Source organism: Anomaloglossus baeobatrachus, assembly GCF_048569485.1.
Source record: "Anomaloglossus baeobatrachus isolate aAnoBae1 chromosome 11 unlocalized genomic scaffold, aAnoBae1.hap1 SUPER_11_unloc_1, whole genome shotgun sequence".
In the NCBI taxonomy this organism is placed as follows: Eukaryota; Metazoa; Chordata; class Amphibia; order Anura; family Aromobatidae; genus Anomaloglossus; species Anomaloglossus baeobatrachus.
In genome coordinates, this window is record NW_027441825.1 from 691076 (window position 1) to 717759 (window position 26684).

At 45.5% G+C, this 26684-nt stretch overlaps 2 pseudogenes; one reads left to right on the forward strand and one right to left on the reverse strand.

The window, feature by feature from the left end:
- Window positions 1-9101: 9101 nt before the first annotated feature.
- Window positions 9102-9307, reverse strand: LOC142260378 (U2 spliceosomal RNA; annotated as a pseudogene).
- A 13465-nt stretch (window positions 9308-22772) lies between these two features.
- LOC142260381 (U2 spliceosomal RNA) lies at window positions 22773-22980 on the forward strand (annotated as a pseudogene).
- Window positions 22981-26684: the final 3704 nt, after the last annotated feature.

The window sequence follows — 26684 nt, forward strand, 5'->3', positions numbered from 1 at the left end:
ACTTAATGTTTTGAGGCCCTCATGCACGTCTCTATCCAGGGACAACGTGGAGCCTCCCAATTTTTGGCTGCCCTGCCAAAGGGCTATACTACAAAAGACCCACTTCCTGACAATGGACACTTAATGTTTTGAGGCCCTCATGCACGTCTCTATCCAGGGACAACGTGGAGCCTCCCAATTTTTGGCTGCCCTGCCTAAGAGCTATACTATAATACACCCACTTCCTGACAATGGACACTTAATGTTTTGAGGCCCTCATGCACGTCTCTATCCAGGGACAACGTGGAGCCTCCCAATTTTTGGCTGCCCTGCCTAAGGGCTATACTATAATACACCCACTTCCTGACAATGGACACTTAATGTTTTGAGGCCCTCATGCACGTCTCTATCCAGGGACAACGTGGAGCCTCCCAATTTTTGGCTGCCCTGCCAAAGGGCTATACTATAATACACCCACTTCCTGACAATGGACACTTAATGTTTTGAGGCCCTCATGCACGTCTCTATCCAGGGACAACGTGGAGCCTCCCAATTTTTGGCTGCCCTGCCAAAGGGCTATACTACAAAAGACCCACTTCCTTCCAATGGGCACTTCAGGTTTACAGGCCCTCATGCACGTCTCTATCCAGGGACAACGTGGAGCCTCCCAATTTTTGGCTGCCCTGCCTAAGGGCTATACTATAATACACCCACTTCCTGACAATGGACACTTAATGTTTTGAGGGCCTCATGCATGTCTCTATCCAGGGACAACGTGGAGCCTCCCAATTTTTGGCTGCCCTGCCAAAGGGCTATACTACAAAAGACCCACTTCCTTCCAATGGGCACTTCAGGTTTACAGGCCCTCATGCACGTCTCTATCCAGGGACAACGTGGAGCCTCCCAATTTTTGGCTGCCCTGCCAAAGGGCTATACTACAAAAGACCCACTTCCTTCCAATGGGCACTTCAGGTTTACAGGCCCTCATGCACGTCTCTATCCAGGGACAACGTGGAGCCTCCCAATTTTTGGCTGCCCTGCCTAAGGGCTATACTATAATACACCCACTTCCTGACACTGGACACTTAATGTTTTGAGGCCCTCATGCACGTCTCTATCCAGGGACAACGTGGAGCCTCCCAATTTTTGGCTGCCCTGCCTAAGGGCTATACTACAATAGACCCACTTCCTTACAATGGGCACTTCAGGTTTACAGGCCATCATGCACGTCTGTATGCAGGGGCATTGGTGAACCTCACAATTTTGGACTGCCCTGGCAAAGGAAAATACTACAAAGACTCAGTTCCTCAAAATGGGCACATTAGACTCAGAGGCCTTTATGTACGTCTCTTCTCAGGGACATCGGAGTGCCACACAATGTTTTACGTAAAATCTTTCATGTATTGATCTCAAAAAGTAACATACATTAGCTCTATCTCACTATTGGGTATGTGCCCATTTTGGTGTCATTTTGAAAGGTTTTCTGGTGAGTCCGTAAAAATGGCGTAAAACGCGGACAAAATTATTCACAGCTGTGACTTTTGAGTGATAAATGCTTCAAGGGGTCTTCCCCATGCTGTTGCCATGTCATTTGAACACTCTTCGGAGACTTTTGTGCCATTTTTAGGGTTTCTACATGCTGCCGGTGGTCATTTCACAAAAATACTCGGGTCTCCCATAGGATAACATTGGGCTCGGTGCTCGGGCCGAGTACACGAGTATCTTGGGAGGCTCGGCCCGAGCTTCGAGCACCCGAGCTTTTTAGTACTCGCTCATCACTACTAATAAACCTAAAAAATAAAAATAAATTGAATAAAAATCATGAATGTTGTGTTATAACAGGAAATTCGGTGTAAGAATGAATATCCGGGATGAGAGTTCAGCGAATGAGTTATAGAAATTGTTACAAAAAGGAGTGTGTACGGTTTATGCGTAAATTTTCAGAATGCGTACATGAAAATTATATGTATGTGAGAATGTCCCCATGCTTTGTAAAAAGTTATTTATGAAAATGTAAATAAAATATATAAAAATGCCTAATTATTTATAATTTATGAGAAAGATATATATGTATGGAAGAATGTTATAAGGTGTCCAAGAACCATAAAGAAAAAGGGTGCATATATAATGTTAGAGGTCTAGAGTTCCACCAGGCTATATCACCCCTAAAGAAATAGAAAGAAGACCTTACTACCTGTGTACCCCAAAAAAAGCTATATTTCTTAGCCAGGATTATGGTGGAGATATGCACAAGTGAAATAAGAATATAAAGTAATACAATAAGATTATAAAACCAATATGTGTGCATTCATGCACCACCCGGTACGCTACCCTTGCCAAATTGCTCACTCTAGATCCCCACACGATCCATGAAGCCGTTCCCCCGGTCACACCGCCTGCTGCCGGTTCCCACTCATCCCTGGGGGAGTTAGGCGAGTGGTATCGAGAGCTACATGTCGGCACTGATGATACCCCCATACACCACAAGGAAGGGGTATACCGGGTGGTACAGGAGTATGAGCGGGTTTTTAGCAAGCACCCTCTAGATTTTGGGCAGATTAAAGGGGTTCAACACCACATCCCTACCGGTACACACTCCCCTATTAAAGAGAGATACAGGCCTATTCCCCCTGCGCACTACCAATGCGCCAAAGACATGTTGAGGAACATGAAGGAGGCAGGGGTTATTAGGGACAGCTGTAGTCCCTGGGCCGCTCCGTTGGTGCTGGTTAAGAAGAAGGATGGCACCATGCGGATGTGTGTGGATTACCGGAAGATTAACCAGATAACGCATAAGGATGCTTACCCTCTGCCCCGCATCAAAGAGTCCCTGGCCTCGCTGAGAACCGCTAACTACTTCTCCACCCTTGACCTCACCAGCGGGTACTGGCAGGTGGCCGTGGCACCGGAAGACCGAGAGAAGACTGCCTATGGGACCGTTTTGCTGTACTTGGATGATGTGATTGTGTACTCACAGACGTATGAAGCCCACCTGGAGCACCTAGCCGAGGTGTTCGCGTCCCTTGCCAAGTATGGGATGAAGTTGAAGCCCTCAAAGTGTCATCTGCTGAAACCCAGAGTGCAGTACCTAGGACATGTGGTTGGTGCGGAAGGTGTCGCCCCCAACCCCGAGAAGATTACCGCCATCCAAGACTACATAAGGTACATAAAAGGTACATAAAATGAGAATAATGGGGATAGGGGAAAATATGTGTAACTGGGTTAAAAACTGGCTCAGTGATAGGAAACAAAGGGTGGTTATTAATGGTACGTACTCGGACTGGGTCTCAGTTCATAGTGGGGTACCACAGGGGTCAGTATTGGGCCCGCTTCTTTTCAACATATTTATAAATGACCTTGTTGGGGGCATGCGGAGTAGAATTTCAATATTTGCAGATGATACTAAACTCTGCAGGGTAATCAATACAGAGGAGGATAATTTTATATTACAGGGAGATTTATGTAAATTGGAGGATTGGGCTGAGAAGTGGCAATTGAAGTTTAATGTAGATAAATGTAAGGTCATGCACTTGGGTAGAGGAAATAACATTTATGATTATGTACTTAATTGTAGAACACTGGGTAAAACAGACACAGAAAAAGACTTGGGTGTATGGGTGGATGGTAAACTTCACTTTAGTGGACAGTGTCAGGCAGCTGCTGCCAGGGCTAATAAAATAATGGGATGTATTAAAAGAGGTATAAGTGTTCATGAAAAAAATATAGTTCTACCTCTGTACAAGTCACTAGTGCGACCGCACGTAGAATACTGTGTACAATTCTGGTCACCGATATATAAGAAGGACATAGCTGAACTGGAGAGGGTGCAAAGAAGAGCGACCAAGATTATTAGAGGAATGGGGGGGATGCAATACGAAGACAGGTTATTAAACTTGGGGTTATTTAGTCTGGAAAAACGAAGGCTTAGGGGAGATCTAATCACAATGTATAAATATATGAGGGGACAGTACAGAGACCTTTCCAAAGATCTATTTACACCTAGGCCTGCGACTGGAACACGGGGGCATCCGCTACGTCTTGAGGAAAGAAGGTTTAATCATAATCACAGACGAGGATTCTTTACTGTACGAGCAGTGAGACTATGGAATTCTCTGCCGCATGATGTTGTAATGAGTGATTCACTACTAACATTTAAGCAGAGCCTGGATGCCTTTCTTGAAAAATTTAATATAACCAGTTATGTATATTAGATTTTATGACAGGGTATTGATCCAGGGAACTAGTCTGATTGCTGGATGTGGAGTCAGGAAGGAAATTTTTTCCCCATTGGAACTTGTTTGCCACATTGGGGTTTTTTGCCTTCCTCTGGATCAACATGTTAGGCTACGGGTTGAACTAGATGGACTTAGAGTCTCCCTTCAACCTTAAAACTATGATACTATGATGACTGGCCGAGACCGACCACAGTGAGGGAAGTGAGGCAGTTTCTGGGCCTGGTGGGATATTACCGTCGCTTCATTAAGGGGTACACAAAGATGGCTGCCCCCATGCAAGACCTCCTCGTAGGACAGACCAAGGGTGGTAGATCCCTAGTAGCCCCATTGGTGTGGGAAGAAAAGCATGAGGAATCCTTCCGCCAGCTGAGAACAGCCCTGACCGGAGAGGAAATCCTAGCGTACCCTGACTACAGCCGCTCATTCATCCTCTACACCGACGCCAGCAATGTGGGCTTGGGGGCTGTTCTATCCCAGGTCCAAGACAGAAGGGAAAAGGTAATAGCTTATGCTAGCCGAAAACTCCGACCGACTGAGAGGAACCCTGAGAACTACATCTCCTTCAAGCTTGAGCTCTTGGCACTGGTGTGGGCTATCACCGAGCGGTTCCGCCATTACCTGGCAGCAGCCAAGTTCACCGCGTACACAGACAATAACCTGCTGACCCATCTAGATACGGCCAAGCTGGGCGCGTTGGAGCAGCGGTGGGTGACCAGGTTAGCCAACTACGATTTCACCATCAAGTACCGGGCCGGCCGTACCAACGTCAATGCCAATGCACTCTCCCGGATGCCCCACCTGTCGGAAGAGGGGCCAGAGGATGATGACCTCGAAGAGATCGAGTTGCCTGCATTTCACCGGCCATTCACTGAGAAGGTGCACGTCTACCAACAACGGGTGAACCTGGATCCGCTGCCCCGACAGGACTGGCAGGAAGCTCAGGACCAGGCACCTGCTGTCCGCCTGGTCAAGACTCTAGTGGAACAGGGTTCTGCTGGGATAGACCCTGCTGCCCCTGCCGAAGCCCAACGTCTGTGGCAAGAACGGACCCGGCTATACCTACACCAGGGGAAGTTGTATCGCGAGCTGATTAATCCAAAGACTCACGAGAAGATCCGCCAGCTGGTGATTCCCCAGGCTAACGTGCCCACCGTCCTGCAAGCATACCATGATGGTGCAGTGCACTTCGGGTGGAAGAAGCTAGAGATGTTGTTAAGAGAGCGGTTCTATTGGAGTGGAATGCGGGAATCTGTGGAGGCCTGGTGCCGAGAATGTGTCCCTTGCGCATTGAGAAGGAAGGACGAGGCCAGCCAGAAGGCACCCCTACACCCGATCATTACACACCAACCGCTGGAGCTGGTTGCCCTTGACCATGTAAAGCTCACCCCCAGCCGAAGTGGGTACACCTACGCTCTGACCATCGTAGACCACTACTCGAGGTTCCTGGTGGTTGTCCCAGTTAAGGACTTAACCGGCCGCACCGCTGCTAAGGCTTTCCAGGCTTATTTCTGTTGACCGCATTGGTACCCGGAGAGGGTGCTTACCGACCAGGGTCCGGCCTTTGAAGCAGAGGTATTCCAGGAATTCTGCCAGTTGTACGGCTGCAAGAAAATCCGGACCACGTCTTACCACGCCCAAACCAATGGCATTTGTGAAAAGATGAACCACTTGGTCCTGGGCCTCCTCAAGACGTTACCACTGGAAGAGCGGAACCTGTGGCTGGAGAAGCTACCTGACCTGGTCGATATGTACAACAACATCCCTTCCAGCTCTACGAAATGCACTCCAGCATACCTGATGAGAGCTCGTCCCGGCCGGCTACCAGTGGATCTGGAAATGGGCTTGGAAGCTTCAGAAGCACTCCTGTCGACAGCTGAATGGGACACTCGGCGGAGGACACAGTACCGACAGGTCCAGGAGTATGTTGAAAAGAACTTGTGCCGGAGTCGGGGACAACAGGAGCAGTGCTTCAACAAGAAGGCGCCTGCCGGTTCCTTCCAACCTTGGGATGTAGTGCTGAAGCGGAAAAGAAGGGCCCACAAGCTGGATGATCAATGGGAAAAAACCCCGTATGTAGTCCAGCCCACAGGATGGGAGAATGGGAAGGCCTACCAGATCAGCCGTGACCAGGGGGGGACTTTGGCCACGGTTTCCCGAGACCACCTGAAGAAGTGCCCACCAGCATTGAGAGTAGCGGATGAGGCTCCAGTTCCCAGTCCAGTGGAGAAGGAAAAAGAGGTAATCCACACCATGATGGGTGATTTTCCAGCAGACTGGCCTACACAGAACGGTGCGGTGATCCTTCCAGTGATACTGTTCCCACAACCCGTGGATGAAGAAATGATGGAAACGGTTAACCGCGAGCCAGTGCCCAGGGATGTACCTGTACCCAGCTCCCCTACGCCTCCGCCTGCCCCACATGATAGCAGGGAGGAGGAACTGACTGTTCCCTCTGCCCCACTGCCTGTCACCACTGACACCGGACCCCGAAGGTCCACTCGCCCCAACCTAGGTAGACCCCCACTTAGGTACAGGGAAACTACTCTTTAAAAGGGGGGGGCTTTATGTGTTGAGTGTACCAGTTTGAAAGTTTTAAATGATAAGTAAAGATGATCAACCAAAGAAGTTTACCTGATTGAACCGTGATTAAACCGGCCGTTGCCGGCAACTGTTGTCCCCGTAGGGACTGTGCAACCATTGCGTAAGGAACTGCTTACGGACAAGCCCGAGAACTTGCAGGGCAACCACAAACTTAGTGCAATGTAAATAAAAATGTTTGTTGGCTTGACACCGTTACCGCCTCCGGAGAGGCTGATTTGGGAGGATGGGCCTGGAGGAAAGGGATGGCCTAGGCCCGCCACTACCGTAACCGGTGGCGATCCTCCGGGGGTTCAGGGGTCCCCTTGGACGTGGGCCCCCTGAAAGAGACAGAACCCGCTCGGGCAACTTGGTGCTGGACTGGGGTCAAGGGGTGCTGCCCGCTTCTTAGGGGCAGCATCAGGGCCAGGTTGTTTGGGTGGGAGAAGAGCGGAAGCTGTACCGTTGTAAAATGTTTATGATGCTTTTACATGTTTTACCGTTTTATTCTTTTTCAGTTGTGAAAATAAAACCGGTGATGGACGGGCAGCCCGCGGACGGTCTGCATTTTACTATAGGGGAATGTGGCGCCCTGGACAAGCCAGGTCGTCACAGGTACTACACCAACACACTCTACACTCCGGCTAGGCACACCGAAGCTAAACACAAATCCTAGTTGCCTTCCTCCAGGGGCTGATGTCCACACCAGGGGGTGGGCCAGGCGGTTGATCCCACCCACCGAGGAGTTCACAGTCCTGGAGGCGGGAAAAGGAGTCAGATTAGAGATCAGTTTTGGAGTTAGAGAAGTGAAGAGGAGAGGAGACTGACCGTGTCCGGGTGTGTGGCCCGGGCACTCAGCAAGGTTGGCAGACGGTGGTGACCTTCTGCAGGAGAGGCTGATTGGAGTGAACCGTACGGACCGGGGATGGGCGGTGGCCCGCCGGTACCAGATCGGGGAGTGAAGAGAAGCCAGCACCATCCGGCAGGGCCTACGGACCCCGACCAGGCTAGGAGTCGCCGTAAAACCGGTCAAATCCGTTAGCGACAGGAACCTCCAGGGTTTCCCAGCAGTCAAGACCCGATTGAAGGCAACAGCTCACACCGTAGAGGGAAGCACAGTCACCGCCAAGGCTACAGTTCCCAGGGCCAGAGCCTGCGGGCAAAAGGGGCTCCCTCAGCATCCATCCAAGCTGGGGAGCGGGTTACCGGTGGGAAGCCCGCTAGATTTTGGGGGAATAAAAGGGGTCCAACACCACATCCCCACAGGTGCACACCCACCCATCAAAGAGAGCTATAAGCCAATACCACCTTCACATTGCCAGTGTACCAAGGACATGTTGAGCAACATGAAGGCGGCTGGGGTTATCCGTGACAGTTGTAGCCTTTGGGCAGCTCTGTTGATCCTGTTAAAAAAGAAGGACGGCACCACTCCCCGTATTGAGGAATCGCTAGCTGCATTGAGAACTGCAAATTATTTTTCTACCCTTGATCTCACTAGTCACTATTGGCAAGTGTCCGTTGCTGAGGCAGACCGGGAGAAGACCGCCTTCGCCACCCCTATGGGTCTCTGCGAGTTCAAAAGCATGCCCTTCGAGCTGTGCAATGCGCCAGGAACCTTCCAGAGGCTGATGGAATGCTGCTTGGGACAAGATTTTAGGGTGTATAAAAAGGGAGATTAGATCCCGTGATCCCAACGTATTGTTACACCTCTATAAATCACTTGTAAGGCTACATCTGGAATATGGGAACCAGTTTTGGGCTCCACATTTTAATAAGGACATTCAGAAGTTAGAGTCAGTTCAAAGGTGGGCAACTAGACTACTACAAGGAATGGAAGGCCTCCCATATGATGACAAGTTGAAAAAGTTATTAAGTGATTATTGGCTGCAATGGGGCTTTCTGGCTGGTGCCAGCCTCTCTTCTTAGCACACAGGAACCACAATCCCTACACCATGCTTCAATGGATTCTCTCATCCCAGCCCAGTAAAACTACATATTTTACACAGTCATAAGCAGCCAAAAGGGATCTATTCTATTCAATTGCAAATGATCTAGATAAGACTGAGAATAAGATACTGCACGGGACATAGCAGAGTTGGTCAAGTTGAGTGGAGATGAGTTTGCTATTTGGCACAGCTTTTTGCATCAATAAAGCAAGTAAAAGGTGTGAAAGATAAAAAAAAGGGTGAAAGTGTGAAAAGTGAATTGGCCAAATTGAGGTGCATATAAAGTTTTTGCTTTCTTTCAATTCACTAATGGGGCTCATTTGAATCAGGTGAATTGAGTTCTGCTTTTGGAAACTGGGTTAAGAAGGGGTGCACCGGTCCTGGAGGTACTGCAATACCAGGTCAATGCGTGGAGTGGACAGAGCAAGATTTTTTCCATCTCCTTGTTCTAAAAATCCATTTAATATATGGTCCCCAGAGAGGGGACGTATCAGATATTAAACTGATAAGAACAGATTTAATTTTTTTTTTTTCTGTTTATCAGTAGGACTTCAAAATAACAAAGGTGATCGCCTCCCGTTGCCTGGGAACCGTCCAGGCACAAGAGGGCTATGTGTCACCAGAAGGCGCACACACTTCCTCAAGGCCGGCAGACGTGCAATCCCAGGCACCTTCCAGTACCGACCAAGGTAGCGTCCTCCGAAACTACACTTGATCTTAGCCAAAAGGCCGAGAAGCTATAACCCGAATTGGTTACGGCCTTGAGTGGCACCCTGGCCTATACCGGACACATCTTAGGGAGAGGGAGACAAACCCACGCCTACAGAAGACATTTTGTCACCCAAGCCAACCCTTGAAAAGGCTGTTTTGCAGAGCAAAAACAAGAAGAATGGTGCTTTTTGCAGCCGCCGCCCACTGCAATGAATCTGAATAACTCCTCCTTTTGGACACAAGCACCTCCCCTCCCCCTTGCAGTCTTTCCAATTCATGATACAAAAAGACGGACGGACAGGACAGGACAGGACAGGCTGCCTGACTTTCCGTCACTGCCACCCTTTGCCATCCTTGCCCGTAGAAAGCCCTTTCATCATCCCCAAACCCTAATCTTTTCCCTTCCCTTCCCAGATGCGTCTCACTCCCTTTCATTAGGAAGTGAGCGCAGCCTTTTCTCCGTTCTGCACATGCGCGACGTTAAACACAAATGCGCAGGCGTGCGTTCCATTACCCTCACTGCATTCCACTCCCATACAGGAAGTGGGCGCAGCTATTACTACGGTCGCACATAAAAGAACCCACGGCCACCACTGCACATAGCTGACTCCACCACAGGACACCCACTTCTACACCAACGCAGGTAAGACAGGATCGGCACCTCTATGCTCCCGTTACAATCAGGCTCAGTCACCATGTGATAACGCTCTCAACTCTTTAGTTGCAGGCTCCCCTTGCTTCACCTCCACTGGCTGTGCTGCCATTTCCTCTCCCACCTGGAAGGTATACTTTATTCCACTATTTTCCTGTTTCTCTCTTCCCCCTTTTCCCATAACCTACTTTTATCTGCATTTGTGGGGTATCTATATGCTATTTACATCATAGTTTTATTCATTAATATGGAAGGGAAGAGTGCCCATGAGAGTGTTGAACTGCGGAGAGCAAGAGATTAAGCTGCTCCGATTTGCCACCATTGATAAGCTGTTCTCAGTAGATACACATGCTATCCAAACAGCAGCATCCACCATTGCTTCAGCCCACCCATTCAGTGACAGCTCACCAAGTCAGCCAGAGGAGTGGTGTAAGGAATTACACGTAGGCACTGACTCCACACCTTCACATCACAAGAAGGGGGTCTACAGGCTAGTGCAAGAATACGAGCAAGTCTTCAGCAAACATCCGCTAGACTTTTGAAGAATAAAAGGGGTCAAACACTACATCCCCACAAGTGCACACCCACCCATCAAAGAGAGATATAAGCCAAAACTACCTGCACATTACCAGTGTACCAAGGACATGTTGAGCAACATGAAGGAGGCTGGGGTTATCCGTGACAGTTGTAGCCTCTGGGCAGCTCCGTTGGTCCTGTTAAAGAAGAAGGACAGCACCACTCCCCTGTATTGAGGAATAGCTAGCTGCATTGAGAACTGCAAATTATTTTTCTACCCTTGATCTCACTAGTCGCTATTGGCAAGTGTCCGTTGCTGAGGCAGACCGGGAGAAGACCGCCTTTGCCACCCCGATGGGTCTCTGCGAGTTCAAAAGCATGCCCTTCGAGCTGTGCAATTTGCCAGGAACCTTCCAGAGGCTGATGGAATGCTGCTTGGGACACCGAAACTTTGAAACGGTACTGCTATACCTTTATGATGTTATTGTTTATTCTAAAGCAAACAAGATTTTAGGGTGTATAAAAAGGGAGATTAGATCCGGTGATCCCAACGTATTGTTACCCCTCTATAAATCACTTGTAAGGCCACATCTGGAATATGGGGTAAAGTCCTGAGCAGGTTGATAACCATTGGTTTGAGCATGGTAGGGTGTAGTGCGCATCTTCCTGCATCGGTAAAAGCTGCAGAAGTCCTTGAAGATTTCCGCTTCAAAGGCTGTGCCTTGATCTGTGAGGACTCTCTCTGAGTAGCCATGAGGTCTGCATAAGTGTGCTTGGAAGACCTTCGCTGCAGTATGGGCCATTAGATCTTTGACTTGTACCACAACCATAAATCTCGAGTAGTTGTCTACCATCGTAAGTGCATACGTGAGCTCGCCTCGATATTCTGCAACAAAACTCCCTTTTTCGATTTCAGTTTCAGCAAACACTCCTCTTCCTGTAGAAAATATTTATCATTACCTAAGACAGTCATTCTAATGCATGACAATATTAAGGCAATTTAGTTAAAACTTGTTTTAACTCACCTTTAAGGGGATTGATGTATTTCATGGTCAATCCAGGTTTGTCAGTGATGGCACTGACATAATGTATGGCGTCTTTTTCGGGCGTTATCCTTTGCCTTTTCATTGTGAAAATCCAGTTGCCTATATCAAAGCAAATTCTACTACTTGTAAAGTATTCAAACGCACAAAAATCTGTTATAGATATACAGATTTTCAGAAAAGCTCAAGAGAGTCAGAAATAAAAAATACTTTTTCTTTATTTAGATATTTTCACTATTAAAATTACATATATACAAAACTCCACTGTATAGTACCCATGGACTGGTCAAAACAGGTCAGAAAAATCATAAGCCCGCATTAACAAATGGATTAAGAATTCATAATGCCCTATACTTGAAATAAACATATATAAGGCTCTAATGAAAATTCAAACTTCTTTTTTCCAAATGCAGGGTTATTCAGTAAACAGTAGACATAGTTACATCATGTGGTAAGTGATACTAAAGTGCACATACCATTATAACATTATCCTATACTACTCTGGGATTCACAATCTATTTAATACACTCCCAAGTTATTGTGGATAGGAACCGGGTTGTAATACTATTGGGGTTGCACCATAATATGCCACCCAGCTTTCAATGAGAGCAGTAAACCCACTGAACCACCACAGAGATAACTAATGTCCGTTACCTGTTAGGGAGACCTGAATTCCACGTCCTGCGACCCCAACACGTGTTGGGGTCGCAGGACGTGGAATTCAGGTCTCCCTAACAGGTAACGGACATTAGTTATCTCTGTGGTGGTTCAGTGGGTTTACTGCTCTCATTGAAAGCTGGGTGGCATATTATGGTGCAACCCCAATAGTATTACAACCCGGTTCCTATCCACAATAACTTGGGAGTGTATTAAATAGATTGTGAATCCCAGAGTAGTATAGGATAATGTTATAATGGTATGTGCACTTTAGTATCACTTACCACATGATGTAACTATGTCTACTGTTTACTGAATAACCCTGCATTTGGAAAAAAGAAGTTTGAATTTTCATTAGAGCCTTATATATGTTTATTTCAAGTATAGGGCATTATGAATTCTTAATCCATTTGTTAATGCGGGCTTATGATTTTTCTGACCTGTTTTGACCAGTCCATAGGTACTATACAGTGGAGTTTTGTATATATGTAATTTTAATAGTGAAAATATCTAAATAAAGAAAAAGTATTTTTTATTTCTGACTCTCTTGAGCTTTTCTGAAAATCTGTATATCTATAACAGATTTTTGTGCGTTTGAATTTGTAATTGAAGCTTTACCACAGTGGTGGTGGGAGTATGTTACAAGAGGCAAAATTGTGAGTTACTTGTAAAGTATGCAGAAAATGAAATGTAGAACATATAACATCAACTGCTTAGGAACGCATCATAGGTTAGTACTTAAAAGGATATTGTCATGTTCTAGTCATAATGCAAGCTGGACATTTTTCATGTTACCCTGTAATCGCCGGCCTGTTCTAATGCTCACAAGCCAAGATATAGGCTCAGCTGCTAAGGCTTCCCTCTGCCTTCTGAATGAAACTTGAATATGTCTGGGTCACTGTGTATATAGCAGGTGCTCAGAAAAAATAAGAGTCAATTCAATAGAAATAGCTCTGGCACACTATAGTGATCAATAACGTAAGAAAAGAACTCTTGGAATGCTGAAAATTCTTTATTTGTGCAAAAGGATAATTCATCCAACGTTTCGACCTTGTTTTTAGGTCTTTATCAAGGATAAAGTTATCTAAGATCATAAAGGGTTACAAAACCATATAAACACGTAATTAGTACATAGTACAACATAACAGTACAATATATTGCTACTTGAGAGTACAATGGGTCAAATGACCATGATGCACATACAAAAAATTTTTCCAAAGCCATAGTGAAAACATTTGTACTGAGGAAAGAAAATTTCCACATGACCTATCTGGAGAAACATTCTGGATCAAACAACCAAAAATAGTCAAGCAGGTAAATACACACCTATATGGATAACAGGATGATATGTGTTCAATTGTATAGCGTCATTGCCATTAAGGTACAAATGGAAAACTTGCAATCCTATATAGTGAAGGAAATGAACACATATCATATCAAAGAACACAGGAACATGGGTGTGAGAAAAACCTCAATGTTTATACTTTGTTCTTTATAATGGTGTGAACATGTATATGTCTCAGTACCTTATGCACTTGAGAATTCTAGTGAGTAGATCATGAAAGCCTATTTCAGAACTGGAATCGGTAAATAATTGTAGGTGGAATCTAAATGAAAAGATGGTACAAGTGTTATCATGACACGTGGGCTATAACACAATGGACCGTGTGACAAAGAAGAAAGGAGAGAAAGAAGAGGAAGAAAATGCAACTACCTGTAACATTACGTGATAGTCACTGGTAAGTATCACTTGACAATTCAAGTGAAAAAGGATTCCTTTATTAAAGGGTTCTCAGTCGCCTCAGGATCATGAAATACTAGGGTAAATGATATGAGAATGGGTAAGAAGCACCACTAAAGGAAATATGAGATGCAGGACATATATCTATAAACCCCTGAACTACATGATAGAAATAAAAAGAAGAAAAAAGAAAAAAAAGAAGAAAGAAGAAGAACACATAGAATGCGGAAAGAGAATGGGTACAACTACCTGAGTTACTGCAGGGAGGCCCCTGGTTGGTATTGTGAGGGTTAGTGGAATTCCTTCACTGAAGGGTTCTCAGTTGCCTCAGGTTCGTGAAAAATGCTATAGACAAATAATGCCCGGAGAAAAGGGGTTCATATACAGCGAATAATGGTAATACAAGGTACATGTGTCACATGTAATAGTATATATATATATATTGTACTAAGCTCTACACCAGAAATAGAAAGTAGTCCCTCTGCCTTCTGTCTAGGTGCCCTGAGTTATGTCCTGTAAACTGTCACAGGGACCCAGACACACATGTGTAGTAGGGGAATATCCCTGCTGAGATGCCAGTGCTAGAGCACTCGTTTGCTGTGGAGTTGAACGCTATGTGAGCAGTTCTTACCTTCAATGAGCAGAAGTCTCTTTTTTCAGATTTCAATATCTCTGTGGGTATCTGGCAGAAATATGGAATACTCTTTACTGCTAACACCCTGTACACCACTCCCACTAAAGGGGGCTTTACACGCTGCGACATCGCTAATGCGGAGTCGTTGGGGTCACGGAATTTGTGACGCACATCCGGCCGCATTAGCGATGTTGCTGCGTGTGACACCGATGAGCGATTTTTCATCGCTGCAAAAACGTGCAAAATCGCTCATCGGTGACATGGGTCTCCATTCTCGATTATCGTTACTGCAGCAGTAACGATGTAGTTCGTCGCTCCTGCGGCAGCACACATCGCTCCGTGTGACACCGCAGAAACGAGGAACCTCTCCTTACCTGCCTCCCAGCCGCTATGAGGAAGGAAGGAGGTGGGCGGGATGTTCCGGCCACTCATCTCCGCCCCTCCGCTGCTATTGGGCGGTCGCTCAGTGACGTCGCTGTGACGCCGTACGGACCGCCCCCTTAGAAAGGAGGCGGTTCGCCGGTCACAGCGACGTCGCCGGGCAGGTAAGTATGTGTGACGGGTCTGGTCGGTGTTGTGCAGCATGGGCAGCGATTTGCCCGTGTCGCGCAACAGATGGGGGCGGGTATCCACACTAGCGATATCGGGACCGATATCGCAGTGTGTAAAGTAGCCTTTAATAAACTGTGTAAAGGATTTTAAGTAAAAATCCACAATAAACCAGCGCTAGATGGGTTTTTATAATTTTATTAATAGACCACAAATAAAAATTTTTTTGCTATCCTTGTTTCAAGACAGAGTATTTGATAATATACAATACACTGATTATTACTAAAACCAAGGACCACATAAAACAAGGACCACATAAAATAAAAAATGAAAGTAATGAGAATAAAATTCTTTTGTATAACCAATTAACTTCGAGGTGATACAATATTCACATTGATTTAGTTTTACCAGTCTAATGTAATGCCCCGGCCGGTGGCATATATTTTGTTTGGTTAATAATTTAGACTTATACAATGAAAGATGTACTATACCACCCCTGGCTAACTTACAAGTTTTAAGTTGTACAATATAAGTTTGCGACGTTATATTCGCCCCCAGGGCCTGGGGGAATAAACCTCACAACAACTTGACCGCAAAAAACACCCCGGATTTCTCCGTTGATTAGGCTGGAACCGCTATGTACAGGATTGACCTGTTAGACTTCCAGAGCGGACGTTTTGAGGCCAGTGGCCGCGACTAGTGCTGGCTCTGGGGGAGATGTATGGTTACCGACATCCCTCTTTACAGAGCCTTTATAACACTTCACAAGGCCACAAACCAGCCGGTCCCGTATTCTCCCAAATGTACTTTCGAAATCAAGCAGTACGAAGCCACTGAAAGCACCAAGATGTTGGCTGCGGACAACAATAAGATCAGCGGTAACTACTCAGCCTCTCCAGCGGGCAGTCCAGACAGTATCCAGTGTCAGCTGACTGATTCCACACAGGAGGAAGTTGCTTGGCAGGTTAGCACCACACAAGGCTCCGATCCGCTTCCAAACGAGCAATGCAGAACCGCTGGAGGTACCAATGTATCCTGGTTGCAGACAAAGGAAATGTCAGCGGTAACCTCTCAACCTCTCCAGCAGGCAATCCGTACCGTGTCCAGTGGAAGCCGGTTGATTCCACACGAGGGAGAGATTACTTGGCAGGTTATCACCGCACAGGTGAGGTAGGCAAAAACAGAGTCCTGATCCGACGCGCGTTTCGGGGGCGTGTAACGGCCCCCTTCCTCAAGGATAACTCAGCTGTTGCCTAGAGCACTATTTATGCATATATTTAATTGGTTATAATTTGCATAAAATTAAACAATGTTTAAATTCAACCAACATTCAATGACCACTACATATATCAATTTGTGAAAGACCGTTCATAATAGCCATATAATATAATTATGTGCAAAGGTTTTTCTAAAGGTTTTTCTAAAAAGACCTATATATAGCCTTGCTTGTATCATCATATACTGGGAAGACAATGTGTATATATGCATATGCTTTTTTTCAACAATAAATTTAACAAAAGGACATCATAAAGGTGTAATATAAATTTGCTATAATATGAAAAGCCCCTTATATCTACATCAACCTTGGGCAAGTGAAGCACCAATTTTAATATATATTATGCATATATACACATATATCTCCATGACAATCGCTTTTTTTTTTCCTTCTCTCCGTATTATTATCAGTACCTATTACTCCTCTACCTATAAAAATATAAATTAATTAAAAGCAAACAGTTCTATATCATTATTGAGTCCATATGGTTTCAAGGTGTTCAATTCAAAAATCCATTGGCTTTCTGCTCGTGACATTTTTTTAATGAAATCGCCACCTCTCCAATCCTTAGTTATTTTTTGTACGCCCCATACTTGGGATCCTTTAAAGGACCCTCCATGTTTTAACACATAATGTCTGCTTAGTACATTTATTTTTAACACTTCTAATGTGCTCACCCACCCTTTTCCATAGGGGTCTAATAGTTCTCTCAATGTATTTTTTCTGACAGGGACATTGAATGCAATATACTACTCCCTTTGATTGACATGTAATAAATTCTCTAATCATGACTTCTGACTGCCCCTGTAAGAAGGATTTCCGTGAAATATTTTTTGTATTCTTACATACTATACAGCTTTTGCATGGAAAAAAACCTTTCAGGCCAAATAATCCTCCCTTATTAGGTGCTGTAAGATTACGTATGGTGGGTGCCACTAAATTGCCAATATTGTTTGCCTTCCTATATATGAATATAACGTCGCAAACTTATATTGTACAACTTAAAACTTGTAAGTTAGCCAGGGGTGGTATAGTACATCTTTCATTGTATAAGTCTAAATTATTAACCAAACAAAATATATGCCACCGGCCGAGGCATTACATTAGACTGGTAAAACTAAATCAATGTGAATATTGTATCATCTCGAAGTTAATTGGTTATACAAAAGAATTTTATTCTCATTACTTTCATTTTTTATTTTATGTGGTCCTTGTTTTATGTGGTCCTTGGTTTTAGTAATAATCAGTGTATTGTATATTATCAAATACTCTGTCTTGAAACAAGGATAGCAAAAAATTTTTTATTTGTGGTCTATTAATAAAATTATAAAAACCCATCTAGCGCTGGTTTATTGTGGATTTTTACTTAAAATCCTTTACACAGTTTATTAAAGGCTACTTTACACACTGCGATATCGGTCCCGATATCGCTAGTGTGGATACCCGCCCCCATCTGTTGCGCGACACGGGCAAATCGCTGCCCATGCTGCACAACACCGACCAGACCCGTCACACATACTTACCTGCCCGGCGACGTCGCTGTGACCGGCGAACCGCCTCCTTTCTAAGGGGGCGGTCCGTGCGGCGTCACAGCGACGTCACTGAGCGACCGCCCAATAGCAGCGGAGGGGCGGAGATGAGTGGCCGGAACATCCCGCCCACCTCCTTCCTTCCTCATAGCGGCTGGGAGGCAGGTAAGGAGAGGTTCCTCGTTTCTGCGGTGTCACACGGAGCGATGTGTGCTGCCGCAGGAGCGACGAACTACATCGTTACTGCTGCAGTAACGATAATCGAGAATGGAGACCCATGTCACCGATGAGCGATTTTGCACGTTTTTGCAGCGATGCAAAATCGCTCATCGGTGTCACACGCAGCAACATCGCTAATGCGGCCGGATGTGCGTCACAAATTCCGTGACCCCAACGACTCCGCATTAGCGATGTCGCAGCGTGTAAAGCCCCCTTTAGTGGGAGTGGTGTACAGGGTCTTAGCAGTAAAGAGAATTCCATATTTCTGCCAGATACCCACAGAGATATTGAAATCTGAAAAAAGAGACTTCTGCTCATTGAAGGTAAGAACTGCTCACATAGCGTTCAACTCCACAGCAAACGAGTGCTCTAGCACTGGCATCTCAGCAGGGATATTCCCCTACTACACATGTGTGTCTGGGTCCCTGTGACAGTTTACAGGACATAACTCAGGGCACCTAGACAGAAGGCAGAGGGACTACTTTCTATTTCTGGTGTAGAGCTTAGTACAATATATATATATATACTATTACATGTGACACATGTACCTTGTATTACCATTATTCGCTGTATATGAACCCCTTTTCTCCGGGCATTATTTGTCTATAGCATTTTTCACGAACCTGAGGCAACTGAGAACCCTTCAGTGAAGGAATTCCACTAACCCTCACAATACCAACCAGGGGCCTCCCTGCAGTAACTCAGGTAGTTGTACCCATTCTCTTTCCGCATTCTATGTGTTCTTCTTCTTTCTTCTTTTTTTTCTTTTTTCTTCTTTTTATTTCTATCATGTAGTTCAGGGGTTTATAGATATATGTCCTGCATCTCATATTTCCTTTAGTGGTGCTTCTTACCCATTCTCATATCATTTACCCTAGTATTTCATGATCCTGAGGCGACTGAGAACCCTTTAATAAAGGAATCCTTTTTCACTTGAATTGTCAAGTGATACTTACCAGTGACTATCACGTAATGTTACAGGTAGTTGCATTTTCTTCCTCTTCTTTCTCTCCTTTCTTCTTTGTCACACGGTCCATTGTGTTATAGCCCACGTGTCATGATAACACTTGTACCATCTTTTCATTTAGATTCCACCTACAATTATTTACCGATTCCAGTTCTGAAATAGGCTTTCATGATCTACTCACTAGAATTCTCAAGTGCATAAGGTACTGAGACATATACATGTTCACACCATTATAAAGAACAAAGTATAAACATTGAGGTTTTTCTCACACCCATGTTCCTGTGTTCTTTGATATGATATGTGTTCATTTCCTTCACTATATAGGATTGCAAGTTTTCCATTTGTACCTTAATGGCAATGACGCTATACAATTGAACACATATCATCCTGTTATCCATATAGGTGTGTATTTACCTGCTTGACTATTTTTGGTTGTTTGATCCAGAATGTTTCTCCAGATAGGTCATGTGGAAATTTTCTTTCCTCAGTACAAATGTTTTCACTATGGCTTTGGAAAAATTTTTTGTATGTGCATCTTGGTCATTTGACCCATTGTACTCTCAAGTAGCAATATATTGTACTGTTATGTTGTACTATGTACTAATTACGTGTTTATATGGTTTTGTAACCCTTTATGATCTTAGATAACTTTATCCTTGATAAAGACCTAAAAACAAGGTCGAAACGTTGGATGAATTATCCTTTTGCACAAATAAAGAATTTTCAGCATTCCAAGAGTTCTTTTCTTACGTTATTGATCACTATAGTGTGCCAGAGCTATTTCTATTGAATTGACTCTTATTTTTTCTGAGCACCTGCTATATACACAGTGACCCAGACATATTCAAGTTTCATTCAGAAGGCAGAGGGAAGCCTTAGCAGCTGAGCCTATATCTTGGCTTGTGAGCATTAGAACAGGCCGGCGATTACAGGGTAACATGAAAAATGTCCAGCTTGCATTATGACTAGAACATGACAATATCCTTTTAAGTACTAACCTATGATGCGTTCCTAAGCAGTTGATGTTATATGTTCTACATTTCATTTTCTGCATACTTTACAAGTAGTAGAATTTGCTTTGATATAGGCAACTGGATTTTCACAATGAAAAGGCAAAGGATAACGCCCGAAAAAGACGCCATACATTATGTCAGTGCCATCACTGACAAACCTGGATTGGCCATGAAATACATCAATCCCCTTAAAGGTGAGTTAAAACAAGTTTTAACTAAATTGCCTTAATATTGTCATGCATTAGAATGACTGTCTTAGGTAATGATAAATATTTTCTACAGGAAGAGGAGTGTTTGCTGAAACTGAAATCGAAAAAGGGAGTTTTGTTGCAGAATATCGAGGCGAGCTCACGTATGCACTTACGATGGTAGACAACTACTCGAGATTTATGGTTGTGGTACAAGTCAAAGATCTAATGGCCCATACTGCAGCGAAGGTCTTCCAAGCACACTTATGCAGACCTCATGGCTACTCAGAGAGAGTCCTCACAGATCAAGGCACAGCCTTTGAAGCGGAAATCTTCAAGGACTTCTGCAGCTTTTACCGATGCAGGAAGATGCGCACTACACCCTACCATGCTCAAACCAATGGTTATCAACCTGCTCAGGACTTTACCCCATATTCCAGATGTGGCCTTACAAGTGATTTATAGAGGGGTAACAATACGTTGGGATCACCGGATCTAATCTCCCTTTTTATACACCCTAAAATCTTGTTTGCTTTAGAATAAACAATAACATCATAAAGGTATAGCAGTACCGTTTCAAAGTTTCGGTGTCCCAAGCAGCATTCCATCAGCCTCTGGAAGGTTCCTGGCAAATTGCACAGCTCGAAGGGCATGCTTTTGAACTCGCAGAGACCCATCGGGGTGGCAAAGGCGGTCTTCTCCCGGTCTGCCTCAGCAACGGACACTTGCCAATAGCGACTAGTGAGATCAAGGGTAGAAAAATAATTTGCAGTTCTCAATGCAGCTAGCTATTCCTCAATACAGGGGAGTGGTGCTGTCCTTCTTCTTTAACAGGACCAACGGAGCTGCCCAGAGGCTACAACTGTCACGGATAACCCCAGCCTCCTTCATGTTGCTCAACATGTCCTTGGTACACTGGTAATGTGCAGGTAGTTTTGGCTTATATCTCTCTTTGATGGGTGGGTGTGCACTTGTGGGGATGTAGTTTTTGACCCCTTTTATTCTTCAAAAGTCTAGCGGATGTTTGCTGAAGACTTGCTCGTATTCTTGCACTAGCCTGTAGACCCCCTTCTTGTGATGTGAAGGTGTGGAGTCAGTGCCTACGTGTAATTCCTTACACCACTCCTCTGGCTGACTTGGTGAGCTGTCACTGAATGGGTGGGCTGAAGCAATGGTGGATGCTGCTGTTTGGATAGCATGTGTATCTACTGAGAACAGCTTATCAATGGTGGCAAATCGGAGCAGCTTAACCTCTTGCTCTCCGCAGTTCAACACTCTCATGGGCACTCTTCCCTTCCATATTAATGAATAAAGCTATGATGTAAATAGCATATAGATACCCCACAAATGCAGATAAAAGTAGGTTATGGGAAAAGGGGGAAGAGAGAAACAGGAAAATAGTGGAATAAAGTATACCTTCCAGGTGGGAGAGGAAATGGCAGCACAGCCAGTGGAGGTGAAGCAAGGGGAGCCTGCAACTAAAGAGTTGAGAGCGTTATCACATGGTGACTGAGCCTGATTGTAACGGGAGCATAGAGGTGCCGATCCTGTCTTACCTGCGTTGGTGTAGAAGTGGGTGTCCTGTGGTGGAGTCAGCTATGTGCAGTGGTGGCCGTGGGTTCTTTTATGTGAGACCGTAGTAATAACTGCGCCCACTTCCTGTATGGGAGTGGAATGCAGTGAGGGTAATGGAACGCACGCCTGCGCATTTGTGTTTAACGTCGCGCATGTGCAGAACGGAGAAAAGGCTGCGCTCACTTCCTAATGAAAGGGAGTGAGACGCATCTGGGAAGGGAAGGGAAAAGATTAGGGTTTGGGGATGATGAAAGGGCTTTCTACGGGCAAGGATGGCAAAGGGTGGCAGTGACGGAAAGTCAGGCAGCCTGTCCTGTCCTGTCCTGTCCGTCCGTCTTTTTGTATCATGAATTGGAAAGACTGCAAGGGGGAGGGGAGGTGCTTGTGTCCAAAAGGAGGAGTTATTCAGATTCATTGCAGTGGGCGGCGGCTGCAAAAAGCACCATTCTTCTTGTTTTTGCTCTGCAAAACAGCCTTTTCAAGGGTTGGCTTGGGTGACAAAATGTCTTCTGTAGGCGTGGGTTTGTCTCCCTCTCCCTAAGATGTGTCCGGTATAGGCCAGGGTGCCACTCAAGGCCGTAACCAATTCGGGTTATAGCTTCTCGGCCTTTTGGCTAAGATCAAGTGTAGTTTCGGAGGACGCTACCTTGGTCGGTACTGGAAGGTGCCTGGGATTGCACGTCTGCCGGCCTTGAGGAAGTGTGTGCGCCTTCTGGTGACACATAGCCCTCTTGTGCCTGGACGGTTCCCAGGCAACGGGAGGCGATCACCTTTGTTATTTTGAAGTCCTACTGATAAACAGAAAAAAAAAAAAAATTAAATCTGTTCTTATCAGTTTAATATCTGATACGTCCCCTCTCTGGGGACCATATATTAAATGGATTTTTAGAACAAGGAGATGGAAAAAATCTTGCTCTGTCCACTCCACGCATTGACCTGGTATTGCAGTACCTCCAGGACCGGTGCACCCCTTCTTAACCCAGTTTCCAAAAGCAGAACTCAATTCACCTGATTCAAATGAGCCCCATTAGTGAATTGAAAGAAAGCAAAAACTTTATATGCACCTCAATTTGGCCAATTCACTTTACACACTTTCACCCTTTTTTTTATCTTTCACACCTTTTACTTGCTTTATTGATGCAAAAAGCTGTGCCAAATAGCAAACTCATCTCCACTCAACTTGACCAACTCTGCTATGTCCCGTGCAGTATCTTATTCTCAGTCTTATCTAGATCATTTGCAATTGAATAGAATAGATCCCTTTTGGCTGCTTATGACTAGAGATGAGCGAACCGGTCCCGGTTCGGCTCGAGGCGGTTCGCCGAACGGGGGGTCTGGCTCGAGTTCGGCTCGTCGAACGTTCGACGAACCGAACTCGAGCCCATAGGAAACAATGGCAGGCAATCACAAACACAGTAAAACACCTAGAAAACACCCTCAAAGGTGTCCAAAAGGTGACAAACAACTCACAACACAACACAAACACATGGGAAAGTGACAAGGACATGTACTCATGCGAAAACAAAACAGCTGGACAAGGAAAAAGAGGAGGACACACAGATATAGGCATGGCACGCCCTTCTAAAGTCATGTAAAACACCGCAAGGTGACTCCAAGCGGAGTCTCCCTTTTTTCCAAAAATTGGGCCCCACACACCCACCCCTTCAGTGGCAGCAGTTGTGCCCCAGTTGTACACTTCACAGCTAGATTTGCATCAAGCACATTCAAAAATACGCCATTCTTATCCGTCCCCAGGATGACACCGGGGTAGGTAGCAAAGTCTTTCCTGATCCCAGCTCTGTTCATCTTGGCTTCTTTTAAAAACACAGCAAGCAAGGGTTACTCCAAGCGGAGTCTCCCTTTTTTCCAAAAATTGGGCCCCACACACACCCACCCCTTCAGTGGCAGCAGTTGTGCCCCAGTTGTACACTTCACAGCTAGATTTGCATCAAGCACATTCAAAAATACGCTATTCTTAACCGTCCCCAGGATGACACCGGGGTAGGTAGCAAAGTCTTTCCTGATCCCAGCTCTGTTCATCTTGGCTTCTTTTAAAAACACAGCAAGCAAGGGTTACTCCAAGCGGAGTCTCCCTTTTTTCCAAAAATTGGGCCACACAGACACCCACCCCATCAGTGGCAGCACTTGGGCCCTAGTTGCAAACAGGATGTTTTGATTTGCATCAAGCACATTCAAAAATACGCTATTCTTAGCCGTCCACAGGATGACACCGGGGTAGGTAGCAAAGTCTTTCCTGATCCCAGCTCTGTTCATCTTGGCTTCTTTTAAAAACACAGCAAGCAAGGGTTACTCCAAGCGGAGTCTCCCTTTTTTCCAAAAATTGGGCCACACAGACACCCACCCCATCAGTGGCAGCACTTGGGCCCTAGTTGCAAACAGGATGTTTTGATTTGCATCAAGCACATTCAAAAATACGCTATTCTTAGCCGTCCCCAGGATGACACTGGGGTAGGTAGCAAAGTCTTTGCTGACCCATGACTTGTTCATCTTGGCTTCTTTTAAAAACAATGTAAGCAAGGGTTACTCCAAGCGGAGTCTCCCCTTTTTTCCAAAAATTGGGCCCCACACACACCCACCCATTCAGTGGCAGCAGTTGTGCCCCAGTTGTACACTTCACAGCTAGATTTGCATCAAGCACATTCAAAAATACGCCATTCTTATCCGTCCCCAGGATGACACCGGGGTAGGTAGCAAAGTCTTTCCTGATCCCAGCTCTGTTCATCTTGGCTTCTTTTAAAAACACAGCAAGCAAGGGTTACTCCAAGCGGAGTCTCCCTTTTTTCCAAAAATTGGGCCACACAGACACCCACCACATCAGTGGCAGCACTTGGGCCCTAGTTGCAAACAGGATGTTTTGATTTGCATCAAGCACATTCAAAAATACGCTATTCTTAGCCGTCCCCAGGATGACACCGGGGTAGGTAGCAAAGTCTTTGCTGACCCATGACTTGTTCATCTTGGCTTCTTTTAAAAACAATGTAAGCAAGGGTTACTCCAAGCGGAGTCTCCCTTTTTTCCAAAAATTGGGCCACACAGACACCCACCCCATCAGTGGCAGCACTTGGGCCCTAGTTGCAAACAGGATGTTTTGATTTGCATCAAGCACATTCAAAAATACGCTATTCTTAGCCGTCCCCAGGATGACACCGGGGTAGGTAGCAAAGTCTTTCCTGATCCCAGCTCTGTTCATCTTGGCTTCTTTTAAAAACACAGCAAGCAAGGGTTACTCCAAGCGGAGTCTCCCTTTTTTCCAAAAATTGGGCCACACAGACACCCACCCCATCAGTGGCAGCACTTGGGCCCTAGTTGCAAACAGGATGTTTTGATTTGCATCAAGCACATTCAAAAATACGCTATTCTTAGCCGTCCCCAGGATGACACCGGGGTAGGTAGCAAAGTCTTTCCTGATCCCAGCTCTGTTCATCTTGGCTTCTTTTAAAAACACAGCAAGCAAGGGTTACTCCAAGCGGAGTCTCCCTTTTTTCCAAAAATTGGGCCACACAGACACCCACCCCATCAGTGGCAGCACTTGGGCCCTAGTTGCAAACAGGATGTTTTGATTTGCATCAAGCACATTCAAAAATACGCTATTCTTAGCCGTCCCCAGGATGACACCGGGGTAGGTAGCAAAGTCTTTCCTGATCCCAGCTCTGTTCATCTTGGCTTCTTTTAAAAACACAGCAAGCAAGGGTTACTCCAAGCGGAGTCTCCCTTTTTTCCAAAAATTGGGCCACACAGACACCCACCCCATCAGTGGCAGCACTTGGGCCCTAGTTGCAAACAGGATGTTTTGATTTGCATCAAGCACATTCAAAAATACGCTATTCTTAGCCGTCCCCAGGATGACACCGGGGTAGGTAGCAAAGTCTTTCCTGATCCCAGCTCTGTTCATCTTGGCTTCTTTTAAAAACACAGCAAGCAAGGGTTACTCCAAGCGGAGTCTCCCTTTTTTCCAAAAATTGGGCCACACAGACACCCACCCCATCAGTGGCAGCACTTGGGCCCTAGTTGCAAACAGGATGTTTTGATTTGCATCAAGCACATTCAAAAATACGCTATTCTTAGCCGTCCACAGGATGACACCGGGGTAGGTAGCAAAGTCTTTCCTGATCCCAGCTCTGTTCATCTTGGCTTCTTTTAAAAACACAGCAAGCAAGGGTTACTCCAAGCGGAGTCTCCCTTTTTTCCAAAAATTGGGCCACACAGACACCCACCCCATCAGTGGCAGCACTTGGGCCCTAGTTGCAAACAGGATGTTTTGATTTGCATCAAGCACATTCAAAAATACGCTATTCTTAGCCGTCCCCAGGATGACACCGGGGTAGGTAGCAAAGTCTTTCCTGATCCCAGCTCTGTTCATCTTGGCTTCTTTTAAAAACACAGCAAGCAAGGGTTACTCCAAGCGGAGTCTCCCTTTTTTCCAAAAATTGGGCCACACAGACACCCACCCCATCAGTGGCAGCACTTGGGCCCTAGTTGCAAACAGGATGTTTTGATTTGCATCAAGCACATTCAAAAATACGCTATTCTTAGCCGTCCCCAGGATGACACCGGGGTAGGTAGCAAAGTCTTTCCTGATCCCAGCTCTGTTCATCTTGGCTTCTTTTAAAAACACAGCAAGCAAGGGTTACTCCAAGCGGAGTCTCCCTTTTTTCC